Genomic DNA, 17,947 nt, shown 5'->3' with positions numbered 1-17,947 from the left:
ATACACTAACTGTTCAAAAGTTTGGAGTCACTTAGAAATGTCCTTGTTTTATGTCCATTAAAATAACAGTTTGATCAGAAATACAGTGTAGACATTGTTAATACTGTAAATTACTATTGTAGCTGGAACCGGTTGATTTTTAATGGAATATCTACATAAACGTACAGAGGCCCATTAACAGCAACCATCACTCCAATGACACGTTAAGTTAGCTAATCCAAGTTGATAATTTTAAAAGGCTAATTGATCATTAGAAAACCCTTTTGCAATTATGTTAGCACAGCTGAAAACTGTTGTCCTGATTAAAGAAGTAATACAACTGGCCTTCTTTAGATTAATTGAGTATCTGTAGCATCAGCATTTGTGGGTTCGAATACAGGCTCAAAATGGCCAGAAACAAAGAACTTTCTTCTGAAACTCGTCAGTCTATTCTTGTTCTGACAAATGAAGGCTATTCCAAGAGAGAAATTGCCAAGAAACTGAAGATCTCATACAACTCTGTGTACTACTCTCTTCACAGAACAGAGCAAACTGTCCCTAACCAGAATAGAAAGAGGAGTGGGAGGCCCCGGTGCGCAACTGAGCAAGAGGACAAGTACATTAGAGTGTCTAGTTTGAGAAACAAGTGCCTCACAAGTCCTCAACTGACAGCTTTATTAAATAGTACCCGCAAAACACCAGTCTCAAGGTCAACAGTGAAGAGGCGACTCCGGGATGATGGACTTCTAGGCAGAGTTCCTCTGTCCAGTGTCTGTGTTCTTTTGCACAACTTAATCTTTTCTTTTTATTGGCCAGTCTGAGATATGGCTTTTTTCTTCAACTCTACCTAGAAGGTCAGCATCCCGGAGTAGCCTCATCACTGTTGACATGGAGACTGGTGTTTTGCAGTTGCTATTTAATGAAGCTGCCAGTTGAGGACTTGTGAGGCGTCTGTTTCTCAAACTAGACACTCTTGCTCAGTTGTACACATTTCAATACCAGGTATAGATGGAAAGCCAGTGATCACTATTCCATCATCTGTGACAATGTCAAATGTTCACCATAAAACCTGGTCCAGACAAACTCTTAAGAAGATACTACATATCAAACATGGAAGAAGTTTGAATATTATTCAGCTGCAATGACTCACAGGTTCCCAACAGTACCTATTCTATGGAACTTTATCTTGGACATTGTTATGGAATAGTGACACAAATAATTGCTAAGTGAGCTTGTTTTTTCATTACCAAACCATCATAGTAAATTTCCTGTCAACCTGAGCAACAAGCACAAATCTGCTACATCGGAGGAAAGAGGCGGGTTGGAAATAATTGACCTCAAAAGCTACTTTCCTATTAATAGGAACTGGCAGACAACCTAAATACATTCAGCAGTATACTAATATATAGCCTAATGTGCAGCACAACGCCCATACAATGAGAAAAGCTTAGAGTGCCTTCAGAAAGTATTCATACCCCTTGACTTATTGCACATTTTGTTGTGTTACAGCTTGAATTCAAAATTGATTCAATGGGTTCTCACCCATCTACACACAATATCCCATAATGACAAAGTGAAAAAATGATTTTAGAAGTGTTTGCAAATGCATTGAAAAATGAAATACAGAAATATATATTCACACCCCTGAGTCAATACTTTGTAGAAGCACCTTTGGAAGTGAACACAGCTGTGAGTCTTTCTGGGTAAGTCTCTAAGAGCTTTCCACACCTGGATCGTGCAATATTTGCCCATTATTCTTTTCAACATTCTTCAACCTCTGTCAAATTGGTTGTTGATCATTGCTAGACAACCATTTTCAGGTCTTGTTGTAGATTTTCATGTAGATTTAAATCACAATTGTAACTCGACCACTCAGGAATATTCACTGTCTTCTTGGTAAGCAACTCCAGTGTAGATTTGGCCTTCTGTTTTAGGTTGTCCTGCTAAAAGGTGGATTTGTCTCCCAGTGTCTGGTGGAAAACAGACTGAACCAGGTTTTCCTCTAGGATATTGTATTTGTGGGGTACATATAGCGCTGGGCGATATGGACCAAATATCATATCCCTGTATTTTTATTTGGAATGGATGCTGTGACAGTATATTACGGTATTTAATGTTTTTTTAATAATACAAGTAATACATTTGCTTCATAAGTAGTGTGTGACCCTAGGGTGCAACACATACAGTCTAAGTGATTTCAATGAGTATTTCTCCATTCTGATTGTTTTATACCATTCAATTCAAATTTAACAAAATATTATAATATGTATTTTCATCAATTTCTGCATGTCCTGCACTCATTCGAGATCATTTCCACACTGCCACGTAGGGCTACATGACATGGGCAAACAAGTTAGGCCTTATTTTTTATCAAATTCTGATTTGACTTGCAAGAAGAAAAAATATATACAATTCCATTCCCCACCCCCAAGAACCCCAAATGCACCAACAACCAAGAAATTGAACTAAAGAGAAAAAATTAAAAGACAAACGAAAAACAGCAAACAACGCAAAAAACAACAAAAACAACAAAAACAACAAAAACACAAAGGACATCAAGGACAACTAAAATCATAACAGCAATGCCAACTGTATATGTTTGAGTGCATGTCTGGCACTATTCCATGTGTGCCCATGTATGCATGTATTTGAATGAGACTGTGTGTATATATGTACATTTTCAAACATATTTCCCATAAATAAAGGTATTTTATCAACCAGAACATTTGAGTTCATCCATAATATTTGTTCTATCTTTTCAGGGGGATGAATGTGAAATTGTAGCCAGCTCTGCAATGGTTGTTTGAAAATGAAAGATACTTTATTCAAACTATCATTCTCCATTAATCGAAAATGAAACATGACAATCTACACAAAGGCAAAAAGGCCAATTTTAAACAAAGGATGAGCTTTTCTTAGCAATCTACTTGAGAACCATTTAGGGATCAAGTAAACTTTTGAATAAGTGAAGCTATTAGAGAGAGGTTTAGTGCTTTTATATTTAATAATCTCAACCCACGCAAGTCATATTCATTATATAAACTCAGCAAAAAAAGAAACGTCTTCTCACTGTCAACTCTGTTTATTTTCAGCAAACTTAACATGTGTAAATATTTGTATGAACATAACAAGATTCAACAACTGAGACATAAACTGAACATGTTCACAGACATATGACTAACAGAAATTGAATAATGTGTCCCTAAACAAAGGGGGGAGTCAAAATCAAAAGTAACAGTCAGTATCTGGTGTGGCCACCAGCTGCATTAAGTACTGCAGTGCATCTCCTCCTCATGGACGGCACCAGATTTGCCAGTTATTGCTGTGAGATGTTACCCCTCTCTTCCACCAAGCCACCTGCAAGTTCCCAGACATTTCTGGGGGGAATGGCCCTAACCCGCACCCTCCGATCCAACAGGTCCCAGACGTGCTCAATGGGATTGAGAACCGGGCTCTTCGCTGGCCATGGCAGAACACTGACATTCCTGTCTTGCAGGAAATCACAACCGTTGTTGCCAGTGATGTCTGGTGAGGACCTACCTTACAACAGGCCTACAAGCCCTCAGTCCAGCCTCTCTCAGCCTATTGCGGACAATCTGAGCACTGATGGAGGGATTGTGCATTCCTGGTGTAACTCCGGCAATTGTTGTTGCCATCCTGTACCTGTCCTGCAGATGTGATGTTCGGATGTACCAATCCTGTGCAGGTGTTGTTACACATGGTCTGCCACTGTGAGGACGATCAGCTGTCTGGCATGTCTCCCTGTAGCGCTGTCTTAGGCTTCTCACAGTACGGACATTGCAATTTATTGCCCTGGCCACATCTGCAGTCCTCATGCCTCCTTGCAGCATGCCTAAGGCACGTTCAGGCAGATGAGCAGGGACTCTGGGCATCTTCATTTTGGTGTTTTTCAGAGTCAGTAGAAAGGCCTATTTAGTGTCCTAAGTTTTCAGAACTGTGACCTTAATTCCCTACCGTCTGTAAGCTGTTAGTGTCTTAATGACTGTTCCACAAGTGCATGTTCATTAATTGTTTATGATTCATTGACAAGCATGGGAAACAGTGTTTAAACCCATTACAATTAAGATCTGTGAAGTTATTTGGATTTTTACGAAAATATCTTTGAAAGACAGGGTCCTGAAAAAGGGTTTAGATAGGCACGCTATATTTTGTCTGGTTTAGCATCCCAGATAAAGCTAAATATTTTTAGCTCATATAATTTGGAAAATGAATCATCAGAAGTAGGCAGCACCATAAGTAAGTGAGTAAACTGAGATATGACTATGGGGTGAATAAGGGCAATTTTTCCATAAATAGACAGTTATTTACCTCTCCATGGTTGCAGGAGTTTTCTATTGAAATTAATTGTGGAGAGCTTATTTATATATTTTGTGATATGAATACCAAGTATGTCTACTTCACCATCAGCCCATTTTAAAGGTACACTGCAGGGTAATGTAAAAGTTGTATTTTTTAAAGATCCAATATGTAATATTGTACACTTATCATAATGATGTTTTTTTTCTCCAGAAAGTACAGAAGTGTTATCTAGATCTTAAACGAGACATTGCAGGGATCTAGCTTGTGGACTTAATATAAAACTTGTGTCATCGGCATACATGGACACCTTTGTTTTTAAGCCTTGGATTTCTAATCCTCTAATATTGTTATTGGATCTGATTTTAATAGTTTGCATTTCAATGGCCATAACAAATTGATATGGTGACAGCAGACACCCTTGCTTAACTCCTCTTGACAATTGAAAACTTTAGTAGTAACCTTTATTTACAATTTTTCACCTGGGGTTGCTATACATTATTTTTTACCCATTTTATAAGAGAATCACCGAAATTGAAAAAAACGCAGGCATTTATAAATAAAATCCAGTCTTACTTCATCAAATGCCTTTTCAAAATCCGCTATAAATACCAGGCCTGGCTTCTTAGATGTTTCATGATGTTCAATTATTTCTAGTAGTTGTCATATATTATATCTAATGAATCGTCCATGTAAAAAAATCTGTCTGATCAGGATGAACAATACCTGGTAAAACCCTTTTAATTCTGAGTGTTACGCATTTTGCAGATACTTTTGCCTCACAACATTGAAGTGTAAGGGGCCTCCAGTGTTTTTTAGATAGACTGGATCTTTATATTTGCCATCTGGGTCTTGTTTTAATAATAGTGAAATCAGACCTTCCTGCTGAGTACCCGACAGACTACCATTTCTATAGGAGTAGTTAAAACAATCTAACAATAGAGCTTTTAGTATATCAAAAAGGCTTGATATACCTGCCTAAAATATTTAGCTTCCTCTTTTAAAATATAATTCAGAGAATCATAAATGACTCCGTTTTCAGTAACGAGTTTCTGCAAATGAATTTTGTTAGTGTTCCTGTATTGGAGATTCAGAAATATTTTTTTTGCCTTTTTCTCCATATTCCATCCAGTTTGCTTTATTTTTGCAATAGATTACATTAGATCGTTCTTGAATAAGTTCCTCAAGTTCTTTTTCCTCAAACTTATTTTGTATCTCCGTAGGATCGTTTTTATTGCTATCTACCTGTACTATTAGTTCATGTATTTTCCTTGTTAGTCTTGTCTCTTTAGCCAGAAACTGCTTTTTTATTATTGATGGATATTGAATGACCTCTGAAGGTACATTTAAAGGTATCCCAAACAATGAGTGGATTTGCAGAACCTATTTTATACTGGAAAAATTCAGTTATAAATTATTTTGTCTTAGTTAAAAATAAGTTGTCCTCCAGTAAACTTTGATTACATTTCTTATTTATTAGTTATGTGAAGGCCCATTAGATTATGATCCGATCGCATTCTGTCTCCTATTAAAACTTTTTGAACCTTTGATGCAAGAGAGAAAGAGACAAGAAAGTAGTCAAGATGACTAGCTTGATTAAGTGTCCTCCATGTATATCTCACTAGGTCTGGGTTTTTTAGTCTCCAAATATCCACAATTTCTAATGTGTCCATAATATTTGTGATTTCCTTAAGGGCATGGTGATGATAGTTTGAAGAGTGATTTCCTTTACGGTCAATTGAGGTACTTAACACTGTGTTATAGTCTCCTATCATAATGATTTGATAATCTGTTGCCTGTAAATTCAATAAATTGTTATAAATATTTTCGAAGAAGTATGGATCATCCTGATTTGGACCATATAGATTAATGAGCCAAAACTCTTTTTCGACCACGTTCATATCCAAAATGATCCACCTTACTTGCGAATCATTCCTGACTAATTAATATCACACCTTTTGAGTTCCTTTGTCCATGACGGAAAATTATTTCACCACCCCATTCCTTTTTCCACGCAACTTCATCTAAGGATGTAGAGTTTCCTGTAAACATTATATGTTATATTCCTTTTAGCCACATAAAGACTGATCTTCTTTCATAATCTGTTAAACCGTTACAATTCTAACTGGCTATTCTTATTTCAGCCCTTACCATAACTAGATACTATTCTCAGTCTAAATTGACCATAATTAGTGCTTGTAAAGTTACTGCCATCAGAGGTATTATGAGGGTAAATATTAGAGCTTTCAAATGTCTGATATTTAGAATTCAAGAGGGCTTGTAAGTCAGGTCCTCACCAGACATCACCAGCAACAACGTCGCCTATGGGCACTAACCCACTGTCTCTGGACCAGACCTGACTAGCAAAAAGTTCTCTTCACTGACGAGTCACGGTTTTGTCTCACCAGGGGTGATGGTCGGGATTCGCGTTTATCGTCGAAGGAATGAACGTTACACCGAGGCCTGTACTCTGGAGCGGGATCGATTTGGAGGTGGAGGGTCCGTCATGATCTGGGGCGGTGAGTCACAGCATCATCGGACTGAGTTTGCTGTCATTGCAGGCAATCACAACGCTGTGCGTTATAGGGAAGACATCCTCCTCCCTCGTGGTACCCTTCCTGCAGGCTCATCCTGACATGACCCTCCAGCATGAAAATGCAACCAGCTATACTGCTCGTTCTGTGTGTGATTTCCTGCAAGACAGGAATGTCAGTGTTCTGCCATGGCCAGCAAAGAGCCTGGATCTCAATCCCATTGAGCACGTCTGGGACCTGTCGGATTGGAGGGTGAGTGCTAGGGCCATTCCCTCCAGAAATGTCTGGGAACTTGCAGGTGCCTTGGTGGAAGAGTGGGGTAACATCTCACAGCAATAACTGGCAAATCTGGTGCAGGCCATGAGGAGGAGATGCACTGCAATACTTAATGCAGCTGGTGGCCACACCAGATACTGACTGTTACTTTGATTTTGACTCCCCCCTTTGTTCAGAGACACATTATTCCATTTCTGTTAGTCACATGTCTGTGGAACTTGTTCAGTTTATGTCTCAGTTGTTGAATCTTGTTATGTTCATACAAATATTTACACGTTAAGTTTGCTGAAAACAAATGCAGTTGACAGTGAGAGGACATTTATTTTTTTGCTGAGTTTATAAACATGTAGACGCATACATAAAAAAAGAGACAAACAAGAATCATATGAAATTATACACAAACAGTTTGACAATGGAGAGAGAGGTGAGAGAGGGAGAGAAGAGAAAAGAGAGAAAGAGAGAGTGAGAGAAGAGCGCGAGATCAGGTGTGTATGTATAAATCCGTATGTGTAAGCGAGCATGTAATTGAGTACGTGTGTGTTTATAGCCACTTCATAGTGTTCAGATATTTTTAGTTCCAATACTTTTTTTCTCGTAAGTCCCTGTAGATTTTAGTACATCCATGGTGTTATGGAGCTGTCTTGGAATAGCTGTCCATCTATAAAGAGTTTGTCCACAATGGGAAAGAAACGCTTACCCTTCTCCCTCTGTTGCCTCTGTACCAGATACAGTCTCTTACGATATTTGTTGATCTCCCTTAGAAATTGGTAATTGAGACTCAATTTGGTCCCTTTAGGCTCACATCCCCTGCCTTTGATCATCTCTTTTTGTTGGTAGTGCTCAAATTTTGCGATGATCGGTCAGGAGCCTTGGTCTTGTTGCTCCGAGCTCCAGGTCTGTGTACTCGGTGGAAAGCCACCTTGTTTACAGTCTCTATAGGAAGTTTCAAGGCGGATTGCATGAATTCTCTGATCACGCCCTCTGGATTATTGGACGAGGTAGCCATTAAAAAATCATGTTAAACACTATCCTTGCACACAGAGTCAGTCCATGCAACTTATTATGATTTGTTACATACATTTTTACTCCTGAACTTATTTAGGCTTGCCAAAACAACGGGGTTGAAAACTTATTGACTCAAGACATTTCATCTTTTTATTTATAATTCATTTGTTATCATTCTGAAACATAATTCCACTTTGACATTATGGGGTATTGACTGTCAAGATCAATACATTTTCATTTCAGTAACCATTTGACTTCCAGATCCTTTGAAATTATACATTACATGAATGACTTGCTTCGATATGTGTGGTATGAACATCTAAGCAAATTACTACCCAGACTATTTGCATTGCCCCCCCCTTTCACACTGCTGCTACTCTCTGTTATTATCTATGCATAAGTCACTTTAATAACTCTACCTACATGTATATATTACCTCAATTACCTCAACTAACCAGTGCCCCCGCACATTGACTCTGTACCGGTACCCCCTGTATATAGCCTCGCTATTGTTATTTTACTGCTGCTCTTGAATTATTTGTTACTTTTATTTCTTAATTTTCTTTTGGTATTTTTCTTAAAACTGCATTGTTGGTTAAGGGCTTGTAAATAAGCATTTCACTGTAAGGTCTACAATTGTTGTATTCGGTACATGTGACAAAAAGCATTTTATTTTATTTGATACGTCTCTAAGGTTTTCAATTGTCAAAGCTTTGAAAGCCTGGTTCCACAGCCAGTATATTTAGTGACGTTTTTCCATTGAGCCTGTGTCATGCTTGCAAAGTCTGTGAACTGAATTCACAATGCCTGGTACATAATATTGTCTGACAAGTAATGTAATGGGCCTTTAAAAAAATGTGGATCTGGAAGTGGTGCCTATTGTTATATAATTCCAATTCTATCATTATTTCAATGGTAAAAAGCTTTCTTTCCGAATGCTTTGACCTACATCACTGTTACCACTGGTAACTGATATTCCTCTCAGGATTAAGATTCCTAACCCTTCCCCAGCTTCTTAAAACTTTAAAAATGTTTGTGGATTAACCCAGTAGGCTACTAACTTTGGTATTCTTAATATAGTAGTAAAATGGCACATAAAACACTTGTTTCGTCGTCTTACAAATGTTTACAAAACAAAACATGCAGTCATTTCAATAGCTACAGAATTGTGTATGTTTAGTTTGAAGGGGAGGAATATAGCTGTTATTCCATAAACATTGTTATGAGTCACATTCTGTGAGGAGCCCAAAGCACCAGCCTCCTGCAGCTACCTACTGTCGCCCAGTACACACTCTTCAGGGGAGTGATCTCATTTGGTTATAGATTACATAATCTTCCGGCCAGTGCTGGCTTAGCACCATGCTCCTGGTGCCAGTAATGGTTCCTCATCTGCTGTAATTGTGGGACACAGTGTGTCTCAGAGTGGATTTCCTGGTGTCTTTCAAGTTTTAGGGGCCATTTTGCCACTGTAAATCGTGTCACATTGGATTACATGCTTTGAGATCATACCCGGGTAGAAATGTGTGCAACATTCTCCAGTTTGTCTGGTTTGCTCTGCTCCATCCCAGTCATCCCATCCTATCATTCCCAGTCTAATGCCGGGACCCATAGGTATGCATTATCATTCAAGTCTGTCTTCTATTTGGCCGTGTACTGTAGAGGTAAGGGTGGCTGGTTATCACTATGCACTGGCGGAGGTGAAGTGAAATTATGAACACAAGATTTCTCTGCCAAATGTAATGATGCATCACAGCTTCACCTCCACAATAGCTAAGCCTAATGAAAGTCGTTGGCTAAACGTACCCCTGAGTAAATGACATGACTTCTTGGTTAAAGGGGCTGTTGTTTGGTGCATAACTGATAGAAAAGGTGGTTAAAGGCGTCCGTTTCCCCCTGAAGGGACGCATAATAGCAAAGAATCTAATAAGGGTGGGAGAAAAGGAGAGAGGTTCTATCACAACATGAGAGGGAGGCTGAGCTGTTTTCAGATGCAATAAGACCTATGGCAAACAAAGCTGGACCAGCAAGGACTGTAGTGTACATCTCAAAAGGAGACACTTACTCAGTTAGTTATAAAAACAGATAATAGGTAGGCCAGCGTTTCCCCTATATGCTTTGGTGCGTTGCTGCCACTGCACTATTAGAGTTATAGAAGTATGCCCCAGGAAGAGCCCATTGGCCGCCCCCTGCAGGAAGACCCCAGGAAGACCCCATGCTTCTGAAATAAATCCTAGGGGAAACACTGGGTAGGCTATTCACCATATCACAAGACAGCAGCATCTAAAACCTCATTCATATTGAAGATTATCTCTAATTCGAGAAAGGATACATATAATTACTGTAATCACTATTATTGCCCTCCACTAGAAAATCTCTAAGGCCAGTATGAACAAGCGGAATGATTTAAGTTCTAACTTCCAACATGAGCTGTGATTTACACAAGAAAGATAATGAGCCCATCTCATCTGTGCCTCACTATTTAGTTTATCCAGCGATCCAGCTGCTGAGTAAACTTAATTTCACATGGGCCAACGAGGACGCATAAACGTTAGTATATCAAAGTTAGGTATTAAAGACTTCGAACAAGGGCATTGAAAGACGTCTTTGAGATAGTTTCACAATTAAGGTCTAAATGCTCCGTGCTGAGAAACTGAATGATGTTTGTCCAAGACCAATTAAGTGTACTGACTTGGAATATTTTTTGTAATCTCTTACTATACTGCCCCCTTTCCTCTCCGTACAGCTTTGTACCATTTTCATCCAATTAAAGAATGGTTTTACATAATCATATGAATACCTCTCCTGAGATGTCTCTGTCAGCCGTTTCAAGTGCGGCTGCCATGGAAGCACATCACATAACGCAGAACACTGAGTCACTCCATGAAGGTGTCTGATTGGCATGTTGTTACATACATGCGTGCATAAGATAAATGTGATTAGGACTGACAAACTGGCTGTGACTAAGACCAAACATACAGAGCACTAACATAGACTGAGCTCTAAGACAAGGGAGATGTTATTACGTTTCCCACTTTTGTCACTCAGAGAAACATCGTAGTGACATTGAGTCACAATTGTTTTATGCATTATACAGTACATTATAGTATAGCAAATACTGTACAGGATGAATTGAAAACAACAAAAAATACTTCTTTTTTTTTTTGAGGCCAAACCTCAAAACATTTGAAGACACAATCAATGTCACATATGTTATCTATTAAACTAAATGGCATGAAGCAAGATACTTTCACGAGGAGATATGAACTGTTTTCACACAGTGAGTGAGAGAGTTTGTTTAACACCCGAATAGCAGCTGTGCACAAACGGTGAAAGGATTGATAATTATCGGGTCGAAAACATTTCACCCAAAGAGGGAAGGATCTAGTAACTGAGAAAACAGGAGAATTCCTGGAAGGCCTCACTGTTCTAAAGACAACAGGAAGCTCCAGTGATTTCCTCAGATGTTAACCAAGGGGCCAGTGCATCGGTGAACCCCACAGCTACTGCAAACCATGGGGCCAGAAAAGTAAGTGCACTTAACAGAGAGTGAGACAGGGAGCAGTGATCCGTTCCACCACCCTATCATCGTCGTGACATATCCCCAGACCCCCATCCCAATAGCCACAGATACATCACTGGGTGAAGAGAGGGACAGATGCTTTCTAGATTAGAGCTAGACCTCTGGATCTGTGCATCCATTTACAGCACTACAGTATATTCGAACCGCCTAGATTTTTTCAAACAGAAATGCACTTTTTGTACCAAGATTGCCACTCTGATGTTCTTCAGAAGGGATTTCAAAACCATTTGAGCTAAAATAGAAGGGCCACAGTCCTTTCCTCTGTAGCAATGTCAGCGGCATATTGCAGTGTTCAGGAATAATTCAGCACCTAGCTGCTTATGATGTTTTCACCTCTCATTTGGCTGTGCTTGTTAGCCACAAAACGAGATGAGCAAAGCATGCTAGAGAAATCTATAAATAAACATGAATAGAGGAGAGAGGGATCAAATTCCCCAATGAATAGCACATACTTTGAAGATGTATATTGGCTGAGCATCTGCAATTCTGCTGCAGCTGGTGTTCTGTCTTTTTTAAGGGGTTCAAAATATGCTCCAACCAGAAGAGTTTTGAGACATGAATATATGTATCTATCTAAAGGAAATAGAACAAAGGAGAGACCGTTTTGGTCACAAAGGTCCCCCAGAGGGCAGCCACCTGGGATGCAGACAATCATTTTACACAGTCAGAGGAGTCAATGAGAAATACAATAGTGCCAGCAACATAATTAAAAGCATAATTGAATGATGTTGGATGACTAATCACAGCTTAAAATGAAAAAAAATCTAGAGAGCAAAAGATCCATATGGTGCTCCTGACTGAATTGTATGTAGAGGAAGGGGCTCTATTGCAACCAGCATTAGCCTATCTGCAGTCAGAGCTATGAAGGCTATACCTTCCCTGACTGCATGGCACAAAGCAGGCCCCATGTGGACTTGTGCCCTAGATGAAGAAAATGAGCCTGAGCAGCAAGATAAATCTCAGTAGCCTGGAAAAGCCATTCAAGGCTCCTGGTGGAGTACTATATCAGCATTATGCATGAGATGATCATGCACAACCATTATCTCGATAAATGTCTGCTACACACATCTTTTTTTTTTTTTTGCTGTTGTTGAGGAAATAGCTTTTTCTGCAATTGAAAAGATAGAAAGTTGAATAAGTGCTTGAATCAGGGTGTTGTTTAAATGTGTCACCCTCGCCACTTCCCATATTTGGAAATGGGAACAAGCTAGAAAATCCAACTATAACCCTGGCCTAATAGGCTATACTATAGGCACCGTGTGAATTGCACTGTAGTTGCCATAACATGCTCAGTTATGAAATAATTGTTATATTTCACACTGCCTTTTCGATTATTGAAACAAAGAAAAACTTCTCAGCATGTCGAAAAATACTAGTAGGCTATAGCCTATGACATATTGTGGAATTGATAGACACTCGGACTCGCATGCAACGTAACCACTATTATGAAACATTAAAATAGCGTCTTACCTTATGTGAAAGCTTATCAAATCAACGTAAACTAATAAACACTTACCGAGTTATTAAACAGAATGCTGTTTTTCCTCTTCAAGGAATTGGACGACCAGAGAAAATAGTAGGCTAGTCTATTTAATTGATTCCACTGTCCAAATGACATACATCAGTGGTATTTATCGATTGTCTATATGTATTATCCTAAAGAATAAACATTTTCATAAGAGCCGTGGCTCTCTTATTCGGGGTCCCAACGAGAGTTTGCGGATAAACGCTGGTCCACGGAATCGCAGCACCACACTTCTCGTAAAGAGCCCCGCAAGTCCGTCTCTCCTCTTGCTTGGGGGAGATGCTTCTCGTTGTAATCCCCGAAGCACCCACGCAATTAGCTCAGGAGTCACAGGGCTCCAGCTCCGACGTCGAGATGCCAACTGTACTCAATCACAGGTGCTTTGGTCTAGTCTTTCAACAACGAAGACACCGCAGGAAATGCTGCCAGTCTGGACGGAGAGTGAGACAGAGAGACCTCTGAGCTGAGATTTACATTCTGCGCATCCCCTTGCTCCAGACCCGTTGTACAGAGGCAGTGAAGCGCCCACTGTTGACACGTAAAAACACGCGCACAAATGAAATGCACCACTGGTCGGGAGCTCAATACTCACCCAGCATGCTCTAATTTCCACGTATTCAAAGCCAAAAAGATGATCTGAAGTATCTTTTTTATATGGCACACGGTCATTTATAGGCTATACGTTGCCCAATTGGAATTAGTCACAGACATCCAGATAGAGGGAGTTACAGCAGTAGTTTCCTTTCACGACTGTCACGGTAACTTGAATACCTCGTGGTAATTGCATCGGGAATGTAATGAGCATCACATTGTCACTGATATGATTATGCCATTAAGACCAGTGTTCAAGTCAATAGGCCCAATTCAAATGTATTCCACTGTAGGGCTATTAGACTAGATCTTTTTACAAGTAGGTCTATATGCAATAGTCTACTAAAATGTATCACAAATTGTGTTGATCTTTCAACGGTTTACATAACTGTATTTATCTAGGCTACATTCAACAAATACAGTCCTGTCTCGTCAGTGCACAAGCTACCTGTGACAAAACAGCACTCCCTACCGTTGGATCTATCTTTGTTCCTCCAGTATTATCATGCGGGGGTGTCAAGCAAACGTATGTGGGTGGTATCTTACACACCCATTGGTTGATCAATGTCACGGCGCTTTGCTCGATTGCATTTGCCTGGGGTGCGTTCAGTACGACAGAACTGTGTTCCACGTTTGATTAAACGGAAACGGTACTGTACTGATCGACCAGTTGAAATATGGTGTGATTATGGTGGCCCAGAGGGCGATTGTATATGGTGTGCTGTACCAGTACTCTCTGTTATCACCTGCACTCTGGTGAAATTGTTAAGTACTAACCGGTCCACCTCCGTGTTAGTTCCCTTACGAAAAAAGATTGCAGTCAGAGTGCAGTATAACTGCAGTGGTGGAAAAAGTACCCAACTGCCATACTTGAGTAAAATTTATATTAAAGATACCTTAATAGAAAGTGATTCAAGAAAAAGTCAGACAGTAAAATTCGACTTGAGTAAAAGTCTAAAAGTATTTGGTTTAAAATATACTTAAGTATCAAAAGTAAAAGTATAAACCATTTAAAATTCTTTATATTAAGCAGACCAAATGGTACCATTTTTTTGTTTTGATTTATTTATGGAAAGCCAAGGTCACACTCCAACACTCAGACATCATTTACAAACAAAGCATTTGTGTTTAGTGAGTCCGCCAGATCAGAGACAGTAGGGATGACCAGGGATCTTCTGTTGATAAGTGCATGAATTAGACTATTTTCCTGTCCTGCAAAGCATTCAAAATGTAACGAGTATTTTTAGGTGTCAAGGAAAATGTATGGAGTAAAAAGTACAATATTTTCTTAAAGAATGTAGTGAAGTAAAAGTATTCAAAAATATAAATAGTAAAGTAAAGAAACCTAAAAAAAAAACTAATTGAGTAGTACTTATTTTTACTTAAGTACTTTACACCACTGCAGTACATTGAAATTACTGCGTCCAAAATAGCACAGTCAACTGGAGTTACTGGACTTGTACTGTCTGTAAGTATAACAGAATTGATATGGCAGGCGAAAACCCGAGGACAATCGATCCAGAATTATTTTTTCAGCTCACCACTGATTAGAATGGCTGTCAATGGGAATATAAAAATAATACCTCCCAGATTTCAGATCCTATGGCTTCCAATAGATGTCAACAGTCTTTAGAAAGAGTTTCAGGCCTGTTTAAAAAAAAATGAGATAGAATTTGTAGTTTTTGTTAGTGGGTCCCATTTTGGCTGTAGTGTTTGTAATGCGTTCCGGTGAGGGTGCACACTTCGTTATTTATCTCCGGTAATGAACATGCTATTCTCCGTCTTAAATGTTATTGTTTATTTACACATTAGGGTACTTGAGGATTGATTAGAAACGTTGTTTGACTTGTTTGGAAGAAGTTTATTGGTAATTTACGTGATTCATTTGTATGCATTTTGAATGAGGGAAACCGGTGGATGACTGAATCAAGCGCGCCAACTAAACTGACATTTTTGGGATTTACATTTACATTTACATCTATGTCATTTAGCAGACGCTCTTATCCAGAGCGACTTACAAATTGGTGCGTTCACCTTAAGACATCCAGTGGAACAGCCACTTTACAATAGTGCATCTAAATCTTTTAAGGGGGGGGGTGAGAAGGATTACTTTATCCTATCCTAGGTATTCCTGAAAGAGGTGGGGTTTCAGGTGTCTCCGGAAGGTGGTGATTGACTCCGCTGTTCTGGCGTCGTGAGGGAGTTTGTTCCACCATTGGGGGGCCAGAGCAGCGAACAGTTTTGACTGGGCTGCGCGGGAACTGTACTTCCTCAGTGGTAGGGAGGCGAGCAGGCCAGAGGTGGATGAACGCAGTGCCCTTGTTTGGGTGTAGGTCCTGATCAGAGCCTGGAGGTACTGAGGTGCCGTTCCCCTCACAGCTCCGTAGGCAAGCACCATGGTCTTGTAGCGGATGCGAGCTTCAACTGGAAGCCAGTGGAGAGAGCGGAGGAGCGGGGTGACGTGAGAGAACTTGGGAAGGTTGAACACCAGACGGGCTGCGGCGTTCTGGATGAGTTGTAGGGGTTTAATGGCACAGGCAGGGAGCCCAGCCAACAGCGAGTTGCAGTAATCCAGACGGGAGATGACAAGTGCCTGGATTAGGACCTGCGCTGCTTCCTGTGTGAGGCAGGGTCGTACTCTGCGGATGTTGTAGAGCATGAACCTACAAGAACGGGCCACCGCCTTGATGTTAGTTGAGAACGACAGGGTGTTGTCCAGGATCACGCCAAGGTTCTTAGCGCTATGGGAGGAGGACACAATGGAGTTGTCAACCGTGATGGCGAGATCATGGAACGGGCAGTCCTTCCCCGGGAGGAAGAGCAGCTCCGTCTTGCCGAGGTTCAGCTTGAGGTGGTGATCCGTCATCCACACTGATATGTCTGCCAGACATGCAGAGATGCGATTCGCCACCTGGTCATCAGAAGGGGGAAAGGAGAAGATTAATTGTGTGTCGTCTGCATAGCAATGATAGGAGAGACCATGTGAGGTTATGACAGAGCCAAGTGACTTGGTGTATAGCGAGAATAGGAGAGGGCCTAGAACAGAGCCCTGGGGGACGCCAGTGGTGAGAGCGCGTGGTGAGGAGACAGATTCTCGCCACGCCACCTGGTAGGAGCGACCTGTCAGGTAGGACGCAATCCAAGCGTGGGCCGCGCCGGAGATGCCCAACTCGGAGAGGGTGGAGAGGAGGATCTGATGGGATATAAAGAAGGACTTCATCGAACAAAAGGACAATTTGTTATGTAGCTGGGACCCTTGTGATTGCAACGAGATTAAAATATTCAAAGGTTAGTGATATATTTTATTGCTATTTCTGACTTTGGTTGGAAAATTAATGTAATGCTTTTGTGTGCAGGGCGCTGTCCTCAGATAATCGCATGGTGTGCTTTCGCCGTTAAGCCTTTTTGAAATCTGACAAAGCGGCTGGATTAACAATAAATTAAGCTTTTAAATTATGTACGACACTTGTATTTTCATGAATGTTTAATATTACTATTTTTTGTCATTTGAATTTTACGCTCTGCAATGTCACCGGATGTTGGCCAGGTGGGATGGTAGCGTTCCACCCACCCCAAAGAGGTTCTAACTATAGTTTTGGCAAGTCGGTTAGGACATCTACTTTGTGCATGACACAAGTCATTTTTCCAACAATTGTTTACAGACAGATCATTTCACGTAGAACTCACTGTATCACAATTCTAGTTCTACATACATTAAGTTGACTGTGACAGCTTGGAACATTCCATAAAATTATGTCATGGCTTTAGAAGCTTCTGATAGGCTAATTGACATAATTTGAGTCAATTGGAGGTGTACCTGTGGATGTATTTCAAGGCCTACCTTCAAGGCCTACCTTGATGTCAAGCATCTTTGCTTGACATCATGGGAAAATCAAAAGAAATCAGCCAAGACCTCAGAAAAATAATTGTAGACCTCCACAAGTCTGGTTCATCCTCGGAAGCAATTTCCAAATGCCTGAAGGTACCACGTTCATCTGTACAAACAATAGTACGCAAGTATTAACACCATGAGACCACGCAGCCGTCATACCGCTCAGGAAGGAGACGTGTTCTGTCTCCTAGAGATGAACGTACTTTGTGCAAAAAGTGAAAATCAATCCCAGAACAACAGCAAAGGAC

Source organism: Oncorhynchus nerka, linkage group LG2, assembly GCF_034236695.1.
Source record: "Oncorhynchus nerka isolate Pitt River linkage group LG2, Oner_Uvic_2.0, whole genome shotgun sequence".
Taxonomy (NCBI): Eukaryota; Metazoa; Chordata; class Actinopteri; order Salmoniformes; family Salmonidae; genus Oncorhynchus; species Oncorhynchus nerka.
Note: the sequence above shows the minus strand (reverse complement) of the source record.